This window comes from Neovison vison, chromosome 5, assembly GCF_020171115.1.
Source record: "Neovison vison isolate M4711 chromosome 5, ASM_NN_V1, whole genome shotgun sequence".
Taxonomy (NCBI): domain Eukaryota; kingdom Metazoa; phylum Chordata; class Mammalia; order Carnivora; family Mustelidae; genus Neogale; species Neogale vison.
The window spans coordinates 154,457,983-154,472,411 of record NC_058095.1 but is presented as its reverse complement, the minus strand read 5'-3'; the positions used below and the strand labels follow the sequence as shown (position 1 = coordinate 154,472,411).

Below are 14,429 nucleotides of genomic sequence, written 5' to 3'. Positions count from 1 at the left end.
CCACAATCAGAAGTTGTTGTTTTGAAATGCTCATCACAAAAATCTGTGTCCCTTGCTTGAAAGAAAGAAAAAAAAAAAAAAAAACTTTGCTCTCCATAAAGACAGACGATAAAGAGAGACAAAAATCTAACTTAAGCAGAGGGTGTGTTCCTCTTTGTCACCTACCAGGGTGCTCGCGCCGCGCGTGGGCGAGCGCCTGGCACCCAGCAGTGCCGTGGCACCCAAGCCAGTGGCCACCTCCCCAGCCCCGCGATCCGCCTCTGGGGCCAAGATTCCGCCGGAGGTCCGGAAGCCGCGTCCGGCGCTGTCACTGTGCCGGGTGGGATGGGAGGAAGAGTGGGGGAAGGGCGCCGCAGGGTGGGGGAGGCGAAGGGGGCCGCGCGCGGCGCCCCGCTGCCCCGAGTGAGAAGAGTGCAAAGGGTGGCCGCCCGGAGGCCCCCCGAGCTCCTGCTATTGTTGCCGGGGCTGCCCGGGGCTGGCGGGCGGGAGCCCGATCCCACCCGCCGCCCGCCTCCTCCGGGCAGGACCCCGCGGGCACGCACCCACCTCCCCCCGCGCCCCTCCCCCCGGCGGGTCGGCTCCGGGCGCCCCGACTCGCACAAGTTGCCGCCCTCCCGCCCGGCCGCGGTCATTGTTCGCCCCGCGCCTCCTACCTCCACGGCGCCGGCGGCTCCGGCTCCCACTCCCGGCCTCCGGGCTCAGCAGCTCCGAGCCCCGACTACCGAGGGCGCGGCGGCTCCGGGCTGCGCGTGCAGCGGGGGCGCTCGGCTATTAATACCCGCGGGCGGCGGCGGCGGCGCGGGAGCGCAAGCGGGGCAGGGGGTGGCCGGCCGAGGTCCGGGCCATCAAAGGTGGCGCGGGGCGGAGGGGAGGGCGGAGCAGGCAGGGTGGGTGGGGAGCGGGCTCAGGGTCGCCATGGCCGCCTCGACGCCGCGCCGAGAGCCACTTGCGCTGGGAGGAGCGGCGCAAAGCGGGCGGCGGCCGCGTCCCCGCCCCGCGCCCCAGCCGAGCGCCCGCACCCCTGCGCGCGGGACCCGCCGCCTCCAAGGCCGGCGAGCGGGAAGTGAAGGCGATCGCGCCCCTCCCCGGGCCTGGGCCGGCCCCTCGGCGGGGGGGAGCTGGGGCGCCGCGCCGCCCGAGCCGCGGGGACAGCGAGAGAGCCACAGCCCCCTCCAGCGTCCGGGCCGACAACCTGCGCGCCAGCGCGCCCCGCCCCGCTCCGCCCTGGGGGCAGGTGCACGGTGGGGTGGGTCACCGGCCCGGAGCGGCCCTCCCGGACCCCGCGAGCCCACCTTGGGTCTGTGCCTTACTTGGGCCTAAAGCCAGAACCCGGGTCTCAGCGCGGCGCCAAGGAACGGAGCTCAGGAAGGGCTGGGGACTGCGCTGCGCCACCGGGGATTCGCCAATCCTGCTGCGGACGGTGAAAGCGACCTCAGGAGAGCGGGAGACTGAGCGCACCGGCTAAAACCGGGAGCAGCGGGGAGGCGGGCGGCGGCGCGGACTCCGCAACTCGCTGGCTGAGGTCATGCAAGCTGGTGCTCGTGTGTCCACCTAGGACTTTACGTGGTCGCGCGGGAAGCGGCGTTTTGCAGAGATCGGCGAGCACCTCCTCTCCCAAGCCGCACGAACGGGCTTCCGGCACCACCCTGGGCGGCGAGAGACTTAATCCTGCAGGGGCGGTTGCCACCTCCCCCCGCCACGACCGGGTGTCTTGCACCCTGGCGATTCCCAGGACAGTCCCCACCCCTAGGTGCCCCACCGCCACGCCAGGAGCAAAGCCCCAGAGGGGAAAGGAAAAGGCTGGGAGCTGGTTTGCGAAATTTAACGGGGGAGGGAGCGAGATTGAGCACCGAGGCGGCTGGGACCTACGGCGGGGGGAAACGCAGTCACCGTCCCCACCCTCCGACTGGGAGTTCCTGCTTTACGGTCTCCATCCCCCCCCTTCCCGAGCCCTCGGTGTCGTCTTTTCCCCTTCAGGCTGTAGACTTCCCACTGGTGGAGGAGAAAGGGCGGGTGGCAGCAGCTTAGAACCCCGGGGAACCCCGTGTTAGATCCCGAGGCCGTGAGCTTCCTGCCTCTGGAGGCCGCTGGCTCCGGGACCCTGGTCACTGTGCGCCTTAAAGGGGTTCCCAGGCCTCGAACCAGGTGGATGGGTTTCAAGGGCAGAGCAAGGGGCCTCTTGGGGCGGTGTGGGCGGACACAACAGGGCGCTTAGACGCCCAGAGGGTACCTGCGAGCAGCAGGTGCGAGTAGTTTCCAGAAAGGAGCAAAGAGGCAAATTTTTAGTATGAGGTACTGGCCTGTCACCCACCCCTACCTTATCAGCTTCTCGAACGGTCAGTCCGCATCAGAATGGCCGGCGGGACTAGCTGGTCCGGCCCCATCCGCAGAGTTTCGGATTCTGTAGGTCCGGGGTGGGGCTTGGGAATTTGTGCTCCTTTAGCAGGTGTGCTGGAACCGCTGGAACCGCTGTACGGGCAAAATGGTTCCGAGTCCCAGAATCACCGAAGATTCAAAAAAACAAAAAACAAAACAAAACAAAAACAAACAAACACAAAACAAAAGCAGAGCGAAACTCACTGGCCAGACTTCAGCTCAGCCGAGTACGTCAGAATCTATGGGGCTGGGACCCAGGCCTCGGTCTTCTTCCGGCTCTGGAGGTGATTCCAGAGGGCCAGGTTGGAGAACAATTGTTCTAATCTTGAAAGCATACGTGAATCACCTGGGGATCCTGTTAAGATGCAGATTCTGGTTTAGTAAGGTTGGGACCCTATCTCTCTCTCTCTCTCTCTCTCTCTCTTTTTAAGGTTTTATGAGAGAGAGAGAGAAAGCACAAGCGGGGTGGGGGAGGGGAGAGGGAGAAGCAAACTACTGGCTGCGCGGGGTGTGCAAGGCAGAGCTGGATCCCAGGACCCCAGAATCATGACCTGAGCCCAAGGCAGACTCTTACCCCACTGAGCCAGCCAGGTGCCCCAAGTTTGGGACCCTTTGTTTTGTGCTAGGCCAGGTTCTGTGCTGAGTGGCAAGCAAGGCGCTCTGCTGTGCCTCAACGAAAACCAGAAAACCCGCGGAATCAGAAAATTAGAAAAGTGACATTTACCCCGTCCTTCTCTTTGGAAAACACACAGATTTTCATGTTGCTCTAGCGTTTCTTTCATCTTTCGGGGCCTGGGATTAAGGTTCGTGCTGTGTAGCTTTCTGCCCCGCGCCACCCTTGTGCGTCTGATGCTGTTTCATTATCTCAATATTGCCAACATGTTTGAGGCAAGGTGACTTTTCCCGGAGGCCTTTTCAGAGGTCTGCAGGCCTGGAGAGAGAGTTAATACAGGAGAGAGAAGAGGGCAGGCGGGGTGGGGGGGCTCCAGCTGGGGGAGACTAGAGAACCCACCCCTCCCCCCAGCTTCCTGCTCTCTCCAGAACATTCTGTGCTCTGTACTAAATCTCATTGAAAGCACTTGTTAAATTCCTTTGCCTGCAAAGCCAGGGATACCTTCTTTGCAAAACCTGCTTCCCAGACAATCAACTCTTGAAAAATTGACGTGTGCACTTGTCATTTTTTTTCCTTTGTGCCTCACTTTCAGTCTACACAAATGTGTAATTAATGAGATCCCCTTTTTAGCCCATGTTATTTAGAAATCATTCTGAATTAAGGGGCTACCCTGTTCTTAACTTTTCCCTTTGTAATTTTAACTGCTTTTTTTTTTTAAATTACAGTAAGTGTATGTACATGGAGAATTAAATAAGTAGTCAGAAAGGTATCAGGTAAAGCATATAAGGGACCCTTCCCCAAATTCCCGGTCCCACTTCTCAGAGATCAATTTTCCAGGGGTTCCCAGTCCTCGGAAATGTTCTAAGCTTAGGGACGCCTGGGTGGCTCAGTCAGTTAAGCGTCTGACTTCAGCTCAGGTTATCATGTCAGGGACCGAGCCCCTCATCGGGCTCTGTGCTCAGTGGGAAGTCTGTTTTTTTCTGTCTCTCTCTCTGCCCCTTCCCCTGCTCGTGCACGCTCTCTCTCTCTCTCTCAAATAAATAAGTAAAATCTTTTTAGAAAATGTTCTAAGCTTAGGGGTGCCCGGGTGGCTCAGTGGGTTAAAACCTCTGCCTTCAGCTCAGGTCATGATCCCGGGGTCCTGGGATCGAGCCCCAAATGGGGCTCTCTGCTCAGCGGGGAGCCTGCTTCCCCCTCTCTCTCTCTGCCTGCCTTTCTGCCTGCTTGTGATCTCTGTCTGTCAAATAAATAAATAAAATCTTAAAAAATAAAAAAAAGAAGAAAAAGAAAATTTTCTAAGCTTATACAAAAGTGTGAGTAAATCTCGTATGCTAAAGTGATCATGCGTCACAGTGGAGGGAAACTTCTTTTCTTTTTTTTTTTTTTTTTTTTTTTAGTGGAGGGAAACTTATTATTCCATAATCACCATCTCTCCGGGAAACAGATTACCACACGGCCGAGAACCCCCTTTCTGGGTCCAGGCATCACAAATCTCTGGATGCGAGCATGTGTCCTGTCAGTAACATGAGAAGCTTAACTAAAACCCAAGTCAGGGAAGAGGGCATTTGCCCCTAGCTCTTGTGGGCAACCCTGGGGGTGACTCCTAATCCTCATATTCTGTGTAATCCCCTCACCCTTACTGAGGGCGGTGCCTAGTGAAGGCCTCACTACTAAGGTACAGAATATGGAAGTGTGAGGTGATGTCGCTTCCATGATTAGCTTACAAAAGGCTGAGTTCCATCCTGCCGGCGCCATATTGGGAGGTATTCCATGAAGGAACACTGCGGTGAGGAGCAAAGAGAGCTAATAAGGACAGGAGGCCTTAGTTAAGAGCCCTTGAGGCACTGAATCCTGCGACAATCACAAGAAGGGATGGGAGGTCCTTCCTAGGGGAGCCTTGAAAAGATGTCAACATTGTGAGACATCCAGAGCCAAAGGACCCAGCTAAGCCATGCCTAGACCCCTGACGCACCGAAAGTATGAGGTGATAAATGGCATTGCTCTAAGCCACTAAGTTTTGGAGTAATCCATTATGCAGCCATGGGTAACTAACAAACGCAGCACAATACAGTAGGAATAGTAGAATTAGAAGACGAACATCCCAAGTTAAGTCAACAGGAAGAATATGGATCTCCCTTAGAGTAAGTAGGAAATAAAATCTTGGGGTTTTGAGCTGTATTTCATTTCAGCAGAATGGAGCCCTACTCCTTCTGGGGCCAGCACTCCCAACTGCTGCCCTTGAACGGAACCAGCGATCCGGACTTGCATAGGAAGCAAGTGGCAGGAAGTAGACCCATGAGATTGTAAAATTTATAGAATCCAAGAAGGATTCTAGAGATGAGGGCCTAACTATTTTGCAGAGAAGTTTCTAGATCTGAGAGGGGAAGGGATAGCAATGGTGGTGGAAGAAATCAGGTAGAGAGAAGGTTAAGGACAGACAGGGGGTGAGGGCAGGGGGAAGGTAGAGAATAGGAACCAAGGGACTGTCCATGCAGGACACTTCTGGCTTAAGAGGTGGTTGCTAGCCATCTTGGTAGATATTGAAAAATCACCCTCCAAAGATTCTGCCAGAATTTATTCTTCCACTGTGATGGTTTTCGAACATGGGATAAATTCTTTGATACTCCTGTCATGAAGAAGTGGGGGGTCTATGTCTGCTCCCTTTGAATCTGGACAAACTTGTGACTTAGTCAGTAGAGTAGAGGTGATGTTATGTGACTTGCTCAGAAAAAGCCATGCACGGGGCACCTGGGTGGCTCAGTGGGTTAAGAGTCTGCCTTCAGCTCAGGTCATGATTCTGGGGTCCTGGGATCCAGCCCCCCTCCATCGAGCTCCCTGCATGTTGGGAGGCCTGCATCTCCCTCTCCCACTCCCCCTGCTTGTGTTCCCTCTCTCACTGTGTCTCTGTCAACCAAATAAAGAAAATCTTAAAAAAAAAAAAAAAAGAAAAAGCCATGAAGCTTCTAGCTTATTCTCTACATACACTTGCCCTTGGAGCCCTGAGCTGCCATGTAAGAAGTCACAGCTACTAAGACCACCATAATCAAGTGGCCCCATAGAGGTGCTCCAACTAACAGTCCCAGATGAGCCCGCCTCATACCATTTCAGTCCAGTGTCAGGAAGTGAGTAAAGAAGAGAGTGGGTTCTCCAGCCCCACTGTGCCTATCCACAGCCTCTCCAGCCACCCCAGCCTTGGGGTCACACCAAGTATGGACACTGGGAAGCAGGGAAGATCTATTCCCATTGTGCCCTTTCCAAATTCCAGATTCACAAAATCTAGGATAAAATGGTTATTTTATGCCATTAAACTTTGCATGGCTTGCTATGCAGCAGCAGATAGCGCAAACACGCGCTACCCATGCTGGAGAATGCCTCCTGCTTCCGCTTTAGCCCACTCTTGGTATTGGCTAACTTTACTATTTGCCAATCTTATCAATAAAACGGAATCTCATTCATTTTTTTCATTATCCACTGACATTTCTTCATTCAAGAACTGACTTCATATCCTTTGCTCATATTGCTGTTGGGTTATTTGTCTTTTCTTGTTGGCTCATAATATCTTGATATGTTAAGGAAATCAGTGCTTTGCGATCATGTGCTGAGTATTTTTTCTGTTTTTGTATTTGTTTATAGTACTTATTTCTGTAATAAGAAGTTCTTAATTTTTATATTGTCAGGTTTATTGTTGTTTTCTTTTCGTGTGTGTGTGTGTGTTTTAAGGAAACTCTACACCTAACGTGGACTCCGACTCATGACCCTGAAATCATGAGTCACATGCTGTACTGACCAAGCCAGTCAGGTGCCCTAACCATTGTTTGCTTTTATGATTTCACATTTTTCCATCATGCTTGAAGAGGTCTTCTCTGGCGTTTAAAAAAAAGAAAAGATCACTATATTTTTACACTTTAACAGTCTATTTTTATAGAATTTGATATTATATAGAATTTGATATTCTATTATATAGAATTTGATAGTATATAGAATTGATCTATATACTATTTATTTTAGTAAGAATATAGAATAAGAAGCAGAAAATAGAACCAGATTTTCTTTTTTCCAAAGGGTTAACCACCATTTGAATATAATAATAATTAATAATAATATGGAGAACAGTAACCCAGGTATCAATAATAATCTATCTCTCCTATACCTGTTTGAAATGCCAACTTTATCATATAGTAGAATCCCTATTCTTTTCTACTCATTGCCTATTCTTGTCCCAGTAATATAATGTTTGTGTTGATAGCTTCATAATGTATTTTAGTAAAATGATAGAACTTATACCCATAATTTCAATGTTTTCCTGGCTACTTTTACATATTTATTTTTCCAGATGAATTTTAGTATCATTTTGTGAAGTTCTAAAAAATAATTGTATTATACCTTGATTAGAATCACTTTGTTTTGTTTTGTTAAAGATTTTATTTATTTATTCGATAGAGAGAGAGAGAGAGAGATCACAAGTAGGAAAAAGGCAGGCAGAGAGAGAGAGGGAAGCATGCTCCCCGCTGAACAAAGAGCCTGATGTAGGGCTCAATCTCAGGACCCTGAGACCAGGACCTGAGCCCAAGGCAGAGGCTTAAGCCACTGAACCACTCAGACACCCTGATTAGAATCACTTTGAAATTTTTACCTTTAAAGGTAATTTTGTAGAAAGGATTTTTTTCTATTTATAATAGTAATAATAGTCCAAAACATATGGCTCTTAATACAGCAGTGAATGTTAATTCATTTAACAGACACATCAACCTTATAAAGTAGGAAGCATGTTATCCCCATTTTACAAATGAGTTAACAGAAGCACAGAGAAGTTAAGTAACCTACCCAAGCTCACACAGCTAGTAAATGGCAGAGAAGGGAATTCAAACTCAGATTGCCAGGCTTTAGAGACTATGCTCTGCACCATTATGCTGAGTTGTGCCTTTATATTCATAGATCTAGGACAGCTGGAGGAAAGTATTAAAAACATACTTCTTTTAGAACAGAAAATAGAGTAGAATAAAAAGTCAGGACTTTTTGTCATATTTTTTTCCACTTTACTTTCAAAAGGAAAAATTTAGGAGAAAACCATAGGAAGGTCTCAGAGTGCAAGGATTTTGAATCTGGCTTTTGATCTTGCCTTTTGATTCTCAAAAAATGAAATGAGACTGGGATGCGTGGGTGGCTCAGTCAGTTAAGCGTCTGCGGTCAGCTCAGGTCATGATTCTGGGGTCCTGGGCTTGGCCCCGTGTTGGGCTCCCTGCTGAGCTCTTTCTACTCCCTTGTGTGCTTTCTCTCTCTCTGTCTCTCTCTCTCTCAAATAAATAAATAAATGAATAAAATCTTTTTTAAAAAATGAAATGATAGATAAGGGGAAAGTATATCATTGTCAATGTTCCTTGAAGCAATTTCACTGTTCAAAATGCATTGAGATCTGAGGTAGGAAATGGGGATGGGGAGAGTATATACATATGTGTCCCTGTCTGTCTACCTGTCTGCACATACACGTGTGTATACCCATAATCAAGACAGCAAATCTCTGTCTTATCGCTCTCACGTAGGAAGGCCCATGCAAAATAACTCCAGCGCTTGGTAATCTGTGGTAGGAGTTCCATTTGTATTGCAAAACTATCCCTGTCTTGAAATTGGATCTTCACACATTTTAAAGCAAAAATAAAGAAAAATGTTTATTCTGCCCCCCCCAACTATTGCTGCCCACGCTCCTTAACCCTAAGGCGTGCTGAAGAGGGGCACCTGGGTGGCTCAATGGGTTAAGTGTCTATTCTATTTAGCACAGGCACGGTCTCAGGGTCATGAGGTCTAGCCCCAAGGTGGGCTCCAGGCTCAGTGGGGAGCCTGCTTGAGATTCTCCCCCTCTGCCCCTCCCCTCTACTCCCTGCACACACATTTACTCTCTCTATATATAATAAATACATAAAATCTTTTTTTTTTTAAAGCATAAGTTACAGAAGAAATCACCTGCTGGCCCCTACCTTGATAGGATGAGGGACAACTGGTCCACACGGACACTTGCATCTTCAAGCTTTTCTCTTCCCTCTGCATAGCTAAGGGCAACAGATCCTCTTACCCTGCAAATTACTGCCAACTCTTGGGGCGGAATTTTCTGACTAATTGGGCTTTAGCGTTGTCTATATTCTCCTGCATGGGATCAGGACTGCTTAAATACAGTTCTTAATCCTTAAAAAAAAAAAAGTAAATCCTAAATACAACCACACTTTTTTCCTAAGCAGTGGGACATTTCTTTTCCCAGCATGAGCCCTGTGCTTCAGCTTACTAGTAATGGAGCTAAAGGTGGACATGTGTAGCCATAAACTAGTACTTGGTTGAATTACTCTTCTACCCTTTCATAGAGATTAAGAACACTAGGGGAAGGTAGGCATAAGGAGGAATTATTTATGAAATAATTCCTATCCTTTAACAAATGAAAATCCTCATCACACATGCAAACATAGCCTACCTAAGTATATAATGCCTAATCATAAATTATCTATAAATATTTGTTTTAAATCTGAATGAGGAGTCACCAAGAGAAATGAACTTAAGTGACAGTAATCTGAAGTCCATTAAGTTCTTATAGTTAGAATTTATGCCATACCAAAAAAAAAAAAAGGACAGAAAATTTTATTTTCCTAGAACTGCTTAACAATACAGCAGATTTGTATATTATCAGTGGTTCTTTGGGACTGTTCTATAATTCAAGATAATAAAACTTTAACAAATTGGCAAAAGATGTGAACACTTAACAAAAAGGAGCATCCAAAGAGCCAGCGATGAAAGAGCTTCTTATCAGTCTGAGAAACACAAATTAACACTCCAATGAGACACACCCATTCATCCACTAGAATTGCTAAAATTAAAAAGACTACCAACATCAAAATTTGATGAGGAGATAGAGCAACTGAAACTCGTACATTGCTGATGAAAACATAAAATGGCACAACCACTTTCGGAAAAAGTCTGGCTGTTCCTTGTGAATTTAAATCTACACTCAGTGTAAGACCAAGTAATTCCACTCCTATGTATTTGTTCAAGAAAAACAAGAACATATGTCCACAAAAAGACTTGCACAAAAATGTTCACAACAGCTTTATTCATGAAACTTAAAAAAAAAGGCGGGGGGGTGGAGGGGGCAAACGGATGCCCATGAACAGGAGAACGGAAAAGTAGGCTTTGGATCATTCATATACCATGCATGGATTTGTAATTCAGTAATAAAAAGGAATAAACCATCAACAATAGGGATGAATCTCAAAAACATTTTGCTGAGAAAGGAACTTCACACACACAAAGAACATATTGTACTTTTCTATTTACATGATGTTTTATGATAGACACACCAAATCCATAGCGAAAAGCTCAGAACGGAGGTTGTCTTTGAAGGGCGGAGGGTGGAGAGTGACTGGGAAGGACCACAGGAGAAAATATCCCGGAGTGATTATAAGGTATTTGTCCTGCCCGAAGTTTGGGTTACATAGATGACTCTGTGAAAACCTAGCCAATATAGACTTTGACACTTGTGCATTTCATCATACGTAAACATTCCCCCAAAAGATATGAAACAGCAAATTTTGAACTCTAGCAAATGCTATTCACGCTAAGTACTGAAGAGGAAGAGTAGTTATGCCACTTACTTTGAAACAGATTTAAAAAGAAGGTCAGCTGGTGGGTGGCTGGTGCGAGAGAGAAAGACGTGATAAAGGAAGGAGAATAAGATGTTAATTATAGAATGTTGGTGGCTAGAAACATGTTCACTATAAAATTTTCTCATCTTGTACGCTTGGAATGTGTATCATAAAATGATGAATTCCACTTCTAGGTACATACCCAAGAGAAATGAAGACATATGTCTTTTTTTTCTTTTTTTTTTTAAGTAGGCCCCATGCCCCGTGTGGAGCCCAATGTGGGGCTTGAATTCAAGACCCTAAAATCAAGACCTGAGATCAAGAGTCAGTTGCTTAACCAACTGAGCTACCCAGGTGCCCCAAATTATATGTCCACATAAAAACTTACATTAGGGGGTGCCTGGATGGCTCAGTTGGTTAAGCAACTGCCTTTGACTCAGGTCATGATCCAGAGTCCTGGGATCGAGTCCCACATCAGGCTCCCTGCTCATCAGGGAGTCTGCTTCTCCCACTGACCTCTCCTCTCATTCTCTCTCTCTCAAATAAATAAATAAAATATTAAAAAAAAAAAAAGCTTACATGAGCGTTCATATGAGCCATTTATAGAACAGCCAAAACGTGAAAACGACCTGAATGTCTATCAGACGATGAATGGATGAACCCAATGTGACCTACCTATAAATGGAATAGTGTTTGGCAATAAGAAGGAATGAAATGCTGACATGTTACAACATCCACGAACCTAGAAAACACACTGCAGTGAAAAGGCAGTGACAATAGACTACGGATTATATGATTGCATTTATGGGAAATCTTGGGGGTAGGCAAATCTACAGAGACAGGGAAGTCAGAGGTTGCTTCAAGGTAGAGGAATTAGAAAGAAATTAGAGGGATTAGGGAAATGGGGTCTGGGGTTTCTTTTTGGGGTGATGAAATATTCTTAAGTTGATTGTGGAACTCTGTGAATATATTAACAGCCGTTGCATTGTACACTGTAAAAGAGTGAATTGGGGGCACCTGGGTGGCTCAGTCAGTTACTCATCTAACTCTTGCTTTTTTCTCTGGTCATGGTCTCAGGGTCATGATCTCAGGGTCAGAGATCTCATCCCATGTTGGACTGGGACCTCTGTTAGAGTCTACTTGAGATTCTCTCCCCCCCCCACTCTGCCCCAACCCATGTCCCTCTAGAATAAATAAATAAATCTTTTTTTTTTTAATGGGTGAATTGTACGGTATATGAATTTTAACTCCACAAAGAATAAAATACCAGGGGGCCCTGTGTGGTTCAGTTGTCGAGTGGCCAGCTGACTCTTGATTTCAGTTCAGGTCATGATCTCATGCGTTGTAGGATCAAGCCTCGGGTTGGATCGGGCTTCCTGCTCAGTGGGGAGCCTGCTTCTCTCTCTCCCTCTGCCCCTCCCCCTGCTGGTGCTCTCTCTGAGATAAAGAAAATCTTTAAAAAGGAAAGAATAGAGGTACAGAGACCCCCCCTCAAAATCAATAAAAATAGGTCAACATCCCAACATCTAATAGTAAAACTTACAAATCTCAAAGAGAAAGAGAAAATCCTGAAAGCAGCTTGGGTCAAGAGGTCTGTAACCTAAGGTAGAAACATTAGATTGGCAACAGACCTATCCACAGAGACCTGACAAGCCAGAAAGAACTGACATGATATATTCAGGGTACTTAATGAGAAAAATACGCAGCCAAGAATACTTTATCCAATGAGGCTGTCATTGAAAATAGGAGAGAAAAAAGATGCCGGGACAAATAGAAACTAAAAGAATTTGTGACTACCAAACCAGCCCCACAGAAAATATTGCAAGGGGTCCTCTAAGCAAAGAAAGAGCCTATAAGTAAAATAGACTAAAAAGGAACAGAGACAATATACAGTAAAGGTCCCCTTACAGGCAATACAATGGCACTAAATTCATATCTTCCAATAGTTACCCTGAATGTAAATGGACTAAATGTTCCAATCAAAAGACACAGTGTATCAGATTGGATAAAAAAAAGCCAGACCCAGGCGCCTGGGTGGCTCAGTGGTTTAAGCCTCTGCCTTTGGCTCAGGTCATGATCCCAGGGTCCAGGGATTGAGGCCCGCATCAGGCTCTCTGCTCAGCAGGGAGCCTGCTTCCCCGCTCTCTCCGCCCCCCTCTCTGTCTACTTATGATCTCTCTCTCTCTAATAAAACCTTAAGAAAAAAAAAAAAAGAAAAAAGACTCTTAATAAAAAAAGCAAGACCCACCGATATGCTGTCTGCAAGAGACTCATTTTAGATCCAAAGACACCTCCAGATTTAAGGTGAGGGGGTAGAAAACAATTTACCACGCTAATGGACATCAAAAGAAATATCAGACAAATTATATTTTATATCAAACAAATTAGATTTTTAAAAAGATTTTTATTTATTTATTTGACAGACAGAGATCACAAGTAGGCAGAGAGGCAGGTAGAGAGAGAAGGGGAAGCAGGCTCCCCGCTACATAGGAGCCCGACATGGGGCTTGATCCCAGGTCCCTGAGGTCATGACCTGAGCTGAAGGCAGAGGCTTAACCCACTGAGCCACCCAGGCACCCCAACAAATTAGATTTTAAACCAAAGACTGTAATAAGAGATGGAGAAAGACACTATATCATACTTAAAGTGTCTATCCAACAAGAAGATCCAACAATTGTAAATATTTATGGAAGCAGCCAATTATATAAGCCAATTAATAACCAAATCAAGAAACACATTGACAATAATACAATAATAGTAGGGGACTTTAACACCCCTCTCACCAAAATGGACAGATTATCCAAACAAAAGATCAACAAGGAAATAAAGGCTTTAAATGACACACTGGATCAGATGGACTTCATAGATATATTCAGAACATTGGTCCTAAAGCAACAGAATAGACATTCTTCTCTAGTGCACATGGAACATTTTCCAGAACAGATCACATCCTGTGTCACAAATCAGGTCTCAACTGGTACCAAAAGATTGGGATCGTTCCTTGCATATTTTCAGACCACAATGCTTTGAAACTTGAACTCAATCACAGGAGGAAAGTTAGAAAGAACTCAGATATATGAAGGCTAAAGAGCATCCTCTAAAGAATGAATGGATCAACCAGGAAATTAAAGAATTTTAAAAATTCATGGAAACAAATGAAAATGAAAACATAATTGTTCAAAATCTTTGGGATGAAGCAAAGGCAGTCCTAAGAAGGAAGTATATAACACTAAAAGCCTTTCTTAAGAAATGAGAAAGGTCTCAAATACACAACCTAATCCTACACCTAAAGGAGCTGGAGAAAGAACAGCAAATAAAACCTAAATCCCTCAGGAGAAGAGAAATAATAAAAAATCATAGCAGAAAGCAATGAAATAGAAAACAAAAGAACGTTAGAACAGTTCAACAAAAGTAGGAGCTGGTTCTTTGAAAGAATTCATAAGATTGGTAAACCCCTGGCCATACTTATGGAAAAGAAAAGAGAAAGGACCTAAATAAATAAAATCATGAATGAAGATCATAACCAACATTGAGGAAATATAAACAATTATAAGAGCATATTATTAGCAACTATATGCCAACAAATTAGACAATCTGGAAGAAATGGGTGCATTCCTAGAGATGTATAAAGTGGCAAAACTGAACCAGGAAGAAATAGAAAGCCTGAACAGACCCATAACTAGCAAGGAAATTGAAGCAGTAACCAAAAATCTCCCAACAAACTAGAGCCCAGGGCCAGATGGCTTTCCCAGGGAATTCTACCAAATATTTAAAGAAGAATTAATACCTATTCTTCTGAAACTGTTCAAATTAAAAAT

The 14,429-nt window shown here is 45.9% G+C and overlaps 1 protein-coding gene across 3 annotated transcripts in view; it reads right to left on the bottom strand.

The window, feature by feature from the left end:
* FARP1 (FERM, ARH/RhoGEF and pleckstrin domain protein 1) overlaps positions 1-3,297 on the bottom strand; it is a 276,295-nt gene extending 272,998 nt beyond the window's left edge. For 2 of the 3 annotated variants that reach the window (XM_044249989.1, XM_044249991.1), the window contains exon 1: positions 654-985. The gene's annotated coding sequence lies outside the window, so the exon portion shown is untranslated. Of the gene's footprint in view, positions 1-653; positions 986-2,317; positions 2,470-2,580; positions 2,732-3,100 lie in introns of those variants that run through there. The other variant, XM_044249990.1, reaches the window with a different exon arrangement.
* Between the last annotated feature and the right edge of the window lie 11,132 nt (positions 3,298-14,429).